The sequence below is a fragment of the Vigna unguiculata genome, chromosome 10 (assembly GCF_037176805.1).
Source record: "Vigna unguiculata cultivar grain cowpea cultivar isolate G323 ecotype 2 chromosome 10, ASM3717680v1, whole genome shotgun sequence".
Classification (NCBI taxonomy): Eukaryota; Viridiplantae; Streptophyta; class Magnoliopsida; order Fabales; family Fabaceae; genus Vigna; species Vigna unguiculata.
Window position 1 is genome coordinate 26693878 of NC_140801.1, and position 8393 is coordinate 26702270.

Consider the following 8393-nt stretch of genomic DNA (forward strand, 5'->3'; position numbering starts at 1 on the left):
GTTACCAACAAGCTTTCATTCGAATCAATCGAGGATCAAATTCTGTACAGGAAAATGTGTCAAAGAAGTATTATGTGATATTGCTCCCATGAACTCTTGTCATTTTGATTTGAGATGGGCATGGCTTAATATTAAAACACTCAATCTTCATGAAAGTTCCCTTTATTTGAGGCATGAGGGACATGAAATGAAATTGAAATTTATGACACCAAGACAAGCCAAGAAGAATCAAAATACGTTGAAGGAGAAAATAGAAAAAGAAGAAATATAAACTGCAGAAGGAAAGGAAATTGAAGAAAAAGAAAAGGAAGTAAAGAAAATGATTATGGAAAAGGTAGTAGAGAAACAAGGTGTTTAATCGAAGGCCACCCATGTTTAGTTGCATTCGTTTACGAAAGCAACAACATTGTTGTAAGCCAAAGATTTATGGAGAAACTCCAGTTACCAACAAGCTTTCATTCGAATCAAGCGATGATCAAATTCAGTACAGGACAATGTGTGAAAGAAGTATTATGTGATATTGCTCCCATGAACTCTTGTCATTTTGATTTGAGATGGGCATGGCTTAATATTAAAACACTCAATCTTCATGAAAGTTCCCTTTATTTGAGGCATGAGGGACATGAAATGAAATTGAAATTTATGACACCAAGACAAGCCAAGAAGAATCAACATACGTTGAAGGAGAAAATAGAAAAAGAAGAAATATAAACTGCAGAAGGAAAGGAAATTGAAGAAAAAGAAAATGAAGTAAAGAAAATGATTATGGAAAATGTAGTAGAGAAACAAGGTGTTTAATCGAAGGCCACCCATGTTTAGTTGCATTCGTTTACGAAAGCAACAACATTGTTGTAAGCCAAAGATTTATGGAGAAACTCCAGTTACCAACAAGCTTTCATTCGAATCAAGCGAGGATCAAATTCAGTACAGGAAAATGTGTGAAAGAAGTATTATGTGATATTGCTCCCATGAACTCTTGTCATTTTGATTTGAGATGGGCATGGCTTAATTTTAAAACACTCAATCTTCATGAACGTTCCCTTTATTTGAGGCATGAGGGACATGAAATGAAGTTGAAATTTATGACACCAAGACAAGCCAAGAAGAATCAACATACGTTGAAGGAGAAAATAGAAAAAGAAGAAATATAAAATGCATAAGGAAGGGAAATTGAAGAAAAATAAAAGGACGTAAAGAAAATGATTATGGAAAAGGTAGTAGAGAAACAAGGTGTTTAATCGAAGGCCACCCATGTTTAGTTGCATTCGTTTACGAAAGCAACAACATTGTTGTAAGCCAAAGATTTATGGAGAAACTCCAGTTACCAACAAGCTTTCATTCGAATCAAGCGAGGATCAAATTCAGTACAGGACAATGTGTGAAAGAAGTATTACGTGATATTGCTCCCATGAACTCTTGTCATCTTGTTTTGAGATGGGCATGGCTTAATTTTAAAACACTCAATCTTGATGAACGTTCCCTTTATTTGAGGCATGAGGGACATGAAATGAAGTTGAAATTTATGACACCAAGACAAGCCAAGAAGGATCAACATAAGTTGAAGGAGAAAATAGAAAAAGAAGAAATATAAACTGCAGAAGGAAGGGAAATTGAAGAAAAAGAAAAGGAAGTAAAGAAAATGATTATGGAAAATGTAGTAGAGAAACAAGGTGTTTAATCGAAGGCCACCCATGTTTAGTTGCATTCGTTTACGAAAGCAACAACATTGTTGTAAGCCAAAGATTTATGGAGAAACTCCAGTTACCAACAAGCTTTCATTCGAATCAAGCGAGGATCAAATTCAGTACAGGACAATGTGTGAAAGAAGTATTATGTGATATTGCTCTCATGAACTCTTGTAATCTTGTTTTGAGATGGGCACGGCTTAATTTTAAAACACTCAACCTTGATGAACGTTCCCTTCCTTTGAGGCATCACGAACATGAAATGAAGTTGAAATTTATGACACCAAGACAAGCCAAGAAGGATCAACATACATTGAAGGAGAAAATAGAAAAAGAAAGAATAGAAAAAGAAGAAACATAAACTGCAGAAGGAAGGGAAATTGGTGAAAAAGAAAAGGAAGTAAAGAAAATGATTATGGAAAATGTAGTAGAGAAACAAGGTGTTTAATCCAAGGCCACCCATGTTTAGTTGCATTCGTTTACGAAAGCAACAACAATGTTGTAAGCCAAAGATTGATGGAGAAACTCCAGTTACCAACAAGCGTTCATTCAAATCAAGCGAGGATCAAATTTAGTACAGGACAATGTGTCAAAGAAGTATGATGTGATATTGGTCCCGTGAACTCTTGTCATCTTGTTTTGAGATGGGCATGGCTTAATTTTAAAACACTCAATCTTGATGAACGTTCCCTTTATTTGAGGCATGAGGGACATGAAATGAAGTTGAAATTTATGACACCAAGACAAGCCAAGAAGGATCAACATACGTTGAAGGAGAAAATAGAAAAAGAAGAAATATAAACTGCAGAAGGAAGGGAAATTGAAGAAAAAGAAAAGGAAGTAAAGAAAATGATTATGGAAAATGTAGTAGAGAAACAAGGTGTTTAATCGAAGGCCACCCATGTTTAGTTGCATTCGTTTACGAAAGCAACAACATTGTTGTAAGCCAAAGATTTATGGAGAAACTCCAGTTACCAACAAGCTTTCATTCGAATCAAGCGAGGATCAAATTCAGTACAGGACAATGTGTGAAAGAAGTATTATGTGATATTGCTCTCATGAACTCTTGTAATCTTGTTTTGAGATGGGCACGGCTTAATTTTAAAACACTCAACCTTGATGAACGTTCCCTTCATTTGAGGCATCACGAACATGAAATGAAGTTGAAATTTATGACACCAAGACAAGCCAAGAAGGATCAACATACGTTGAAGGAGAAAATAGAAAAAGAAAGAATAGAAAAAGAAGAAACATAAACTGCAGAAGGAAGGGAAATTGGTGAAAAAGAAAAGGAAGTAAAGAAAATGATTATGGAAAATGTAGTAGAGAAACAAGGTGTTTAATCCAAGGCCACCCATGTTTAGTTGCATTCGTTTACGAAAGCAACAACAATGTTGTAAGCCAAAGATTGATGGAGAAACTCCAGTTACCAACAAGCGTTCATTCAAATCAAGCGAGGATCAAATTTAGTACAGGACAATGTGTGAAAGAAGTATGATGTGATATTGGTCCCGTGAACTCTTGTCATCTTGTTTTGAGATGGGCATGGCTTAATTTTAAAACACTCAATCTTGATGAACGTTCCCTTTATTTGAGGCATGAGGGACATGAAATGAAGTTGAAATTTATGACACCAAGACAAGCCAAGAAGGATCAACATACGTTGAAGGGGAAAATAGAAAAAGAAAGAATAGAAAAAGAACAAATATAAACTACAGAAGGAAGGGAAATTGAAGAAAAAGAAAAGGAAGTAAAGAAAATGATTATGGAAAAGGTAGTACAGAAACAAGGTGTTTAATCGAAGGCCTCCATGTTTAGTTGCATTCGTTTACGAAAGCAACAACAATGTTGTAAGCCAAAGATTGATGGAGAAACTCTAGTTACCAACAAGCTTTTATTCGAATCAAGCGAGTATCAAATTTAGTACAAGACAATCTGTGAAAGAAGTATTATGTGATATTGCTCCCATGAACTCTTGTCATCTTGTTTTGAGATGAGCATGGCTTAATTTTAAAACACTCAATCTTGATGAACGTTCCCTTTATTTGAGGCATGAGGGACATGAAATGAAGTTGAAATTTATGACACCAAGACAAGCCAAGAAGGATCAACATAGGTTGAAGGAGAAAATAGAAAAGGAAGAAATATAAAATGCAGAAGGAAGCGAAATTGAAGAAAAAGAAAAGGAGTAAAGAAAATGATTATGGAAAAGGTAGTAGAGAAACAAGGTGTTTAATCGAAGGCCACCCATGTTTAGTTGGATTCGTTTACGAAAGCAACAATAATGTTGAAAGCCAAAGATTGATGGAGAAACTCCAGTTACCAACAAGCTTTCATTCGAATCAAGCGAGGATCAAATTCAGTACAGGACAATGTGTGAAAGAAGTATTATGTGATATTGCTCCCACGAACTCTTGTCATCTTGTTTTAAGATGGGCATGGCTTAATTTTAAAACACTCAATCTTGATCAACGTTCCCTTTGTTTGAGGCATCAGGGACATGAAATGAAGTTCAAATTTATGACACCAAGACAAGCCAAGAAGGATCAACATACGTTGAAGGAGAAAATAGAAAAAGAAGAAATATAAACTGCAGAAGGAAGGGAAATTGAAGAAAAAGAAAAGGAAGTAAAGAAAATGTTTATGGAAAATGTAGTAGAGAAACAAGGTGTTTAATCGAAGGCCACCCATGTTTAGTTGCATTCGTTTACGAAAGCAACAACATTGTTGTAAGCCACAGATTTATGGAGAAACTCCAGTTACCAACAAGCTTTCATTCGAATCAAGCGAGCATCAAATTCAGTACAGGACAATGTGGGAAAGAAGTATTATGTGATATTACTCCCATGAAGTCTTGTCATCTTGTTTTAAGATGGGCATGGCTTAATTTTAAAACACTCAATCTTGATGAACGTTCCCTTTATTTGAGGCATGAGGGACATGAAATGAAGTTGAAATTTATGACACCAAGACAAGCCAAGAAGGATCAACATACGTTGAAGGAGAAAATAGAAAAGGAAGAAATATAAAATGCAGAAGGAAGGGAAATTGAAGAAAAAGAAAAGGAGTAAAGAAAATGATTATGGAAAAGGTAGTATAGAAACAAGGTGTTTAATCGAAGGCCACCCATGTTTAGTTGCATTCGTTTACGAAAGCAAAAACAATGTTGAAAGCCAAAGATTGATGGAGAAACTCCAGTTACCAACAAGCTTTCATTCGAATCAAGCGAGGATCAAATTCAGTACAGGACAATGTGTGAAAGAAGTATTATGTGATATTGCTCCCATGAACTCTTGTCATCTTGTTTTAAGATGGGCATGGCTTAATTTTAAAACACTCAATCTTGATGAATGTTCCCTTTGATTGAGGCATTAGGGACATGAAATGAAGTTGAAATTTATGACACCAAGACAAGCCAAGAAGGATCAACATACGTTGAATGAGAAAATAGAAAAAGAAGAAATATAAAATGCAGAAGGAAGGGAAATTGAAGAAAAATAAAAGGAAGTAAAGAAAATGATTATGGAAAAGGTACTTCAGAAACAAGGTGTTTAATCGAAGTCCATCCATGTTTAGTTGCATTCGTTTATGAAAGCAAAGACATTGTTGTAAGCCAGAGATTTATGGAGAAACTCCAGTTACCAACAAGCTTTCATTCGAATCAAGCGAGCATCAAATTCAGTACAGGACAATGTGGGAAAGAAGTATTATGTGATATTACTCCCATGAAGTCTTGTCATCTTGTTTTAAGATGGGCATGGCTTAATTTTAAAACACTCAATCTTGATGAACGTTCCCTTTGTTTGAGGCATCAGGGACATGAAATGAAGTTGAAATTTATGACACCAAGACAAGCCAAGAAGGATCAACATACGTTGAAGGAGAAAATAGAAAAAGAAGAAATATAAACTGCAGAAGGAAGGGAAATTGAAGAAAAAGAAAAGGAAGAAAAGAAAATGATTATGGAAATTGTAGTAGAGAAACAAGGTGTTTAATCGATGGCCACCCATGTTTAGTTGCATTCGTTTACGAAAGCAACAACATTGTTGTAGGCCAAAGATTTATGGAGAAACTCCAGTTACCAACAAGCTTTCATTCGAATCAAGCGAGGATCAAATTCAGTACAGGACAATGTGTGAAAGAAGTATTATGTGATATTGCTCTCATGAACTCTTGTCATCTTGTTTTGAGATGGGCATGGCTTAATTTTAAAACACTCAATCTTGATGAACGTTCCCTTCATTTGAGGCATCACGAACATGAAATGAAGTTGAAATTTATGACACCAAGACAAGCCAAGAAGGATCAACATACGTTGAACAAGAAAATAGAAAAAGAAAGAATAGAAAAAGAAGAAACATAAACTACAGAAGGAAAGGAAATTGGTGAAAAAGAAAAGGAAGTAAAGAAAATGATTATGGAAAATATAGTAGAGAAACAAGGTGTTTAATCGAAGGTCACCCTTGTTTAGTTGCATTCGTTTACGAAAACAACAACAATGTTGTAAGCCAAAGATTGATGGAGAAACTCCAGTTACCAACATGCGTTCATTCGAATCAAGCGAGGATCAAATTCAGTACAGGACAATGTGTGAAAGAAGTATTATGTGATATTGCTCTCATGAACTCTTGTCATCTTGTTTTGAGATAGGCACGGCTTAATTTTAAAACAATCAACCTTGATGAACGTTCCCTTCATTTGAGGCATCCCGAACATGAAATGAAGTTGAAATTTATGACACCAAGACAAGCCAAGAAGGATCAACATACGTTCAAGGAGAAAATAGAAAGAGAAAAAATAGAAAAAGAAGAAACATAAACTGCAGAAGGAAGGGAAATTGGTGAAAAAGAAAAGGAAGTAAAGAAAATGATTATGGAAAATGTAGTAGAGAAACAAGGTGTTTAATCCAAGGCCACCCATGTTTAGTTGCATTCGTTTACGAAAGCAACAACAATGTTGTAAGCCAAAGATTGATGGAGAAACTCCAGTTACCAACAAGCTTTCATTCGAATCAAGCGAGGATCAAATTCAGTACAGGACAATGTGTGAAAGAAGTATTATGTGATATTGCTCCCATGAACTCTTGTCATCTTGTTTTAAGATGGGCATGGCTTAATTTTAAAACACTCAATCTTGATGAACGTTCCCTTTGATTGAGGCATTAGGGACATGAAATGAAGTTGAAATTTATGACACCAAGACAAGCCAAGAAGGATCAACATATGTTGAAGGAGAAAATAGAAAAAGAAGAAATATAAACTGCAGAAGGAAGGGAAATTGAAGAAAAAGCAAAGGAAGTAAAGAAAATGATTATGGAAAATGTAGTAGAGAAACAAGGTGTTTAATCGAAGGCCACCCATGTTTAGTTGCATTCGTTTACGAAAGCACCAACATTGTTGTAAGCCAAAGATTTATGGAGAAACTCCAGTTACCAACAAGCTTTCATTCGAATCAAGCGAGGATCAAATTCAGTACAGGACAATGTGTGATAGAAGTATTATGTGATATTGCTCTCATGAACTCTTGTCATCGTGTTTTGAGATAGGCATGGCTTAATTTTAAAACACTCAATCTTGATGAACGTTCCCTTCATTTGAGGTATCACGAACATGAAATGAAGTTGAAATTTATGTCACCAAGACAAGCCAAGAAGGATCAACATACGTTGAAGGAGAAAATAGAAAAAGAAAGAATAGAAAAAGAAGAAACATAAACTGCAGAAGGAAGGGAAATTGGTGAAAAAGAAAAGGAAGTAAAGAAAATGATTATGGAAAATGTAGTAGAGAAACAAGGTGTTTAATCGTAGGCCAGCCATGTTTAGTTGCATTCGTTTACGAAAGCAACAACAATGTTGTAAGCCAAAGATTGATGGAGAAACTCCAGTTACCAACATGCGTTCATTCGAATCAAGCGAGGATCAAATTTAGTACAGGACAATGTGCGAAAGAAGTATGATGTGATATTGGTCCCATGAACTCTTGTCATCTAGTTTTGAGATGGGCATGGCTTAATTTTAAAACACTAAATCTTGATGAACGTTCCCTTTATTTGGGGCATGAGGGACATGAAATGAAGTTGAAATTTATGACACCAAGACAAGCCAAGAAGGATCAACATACGTTGAATGAGAAAATAGAAAAAGAAGAAATATAAAATGCAGAAGGAAGGGAAATTGAAGAAAAAGAAAAGGAGTAAAGAAAATGATTATGGAAAAGGTAGTAGAGAAACAAGGTGTTTAATCGCAGGCCACCCATGCCTAGTTGCATTCGTTTACGAAAGCAACAACAATGTTCAAAGCCAAAGATTGATGGAGAAACTCCAGTTACCAACAAGCTTTCATTCGAATCAAGCGAGGATCAAATTCAGTACAGGACAATGTGTGAAAGAAGTATTATGTGATATTGCTCCCATGAACTCTTGTCTTCTTGTTTTAAGATGGGCATGGCTTAATTTTAAAACACTCAATCTTGATGAACGTTCCCTTTGTTTGAGGTATCAGAGACATGAAATGAAGTTGAAATTTATGACACCAAGACAAGCCAAGAAGGATCAACATACGTTGAAGGAGAAAATAGAAAAAGAAGAAATATAAACTGTAGAAGGAAGGGAAATTGAAGAAAAAGAAAGGGAAGTAAAGAAAATGATTATGGAAAAGGTACTTGAGAAACAAGGTGTTTAATCGAAGGCCATCCATGTTTAGTTGCATTC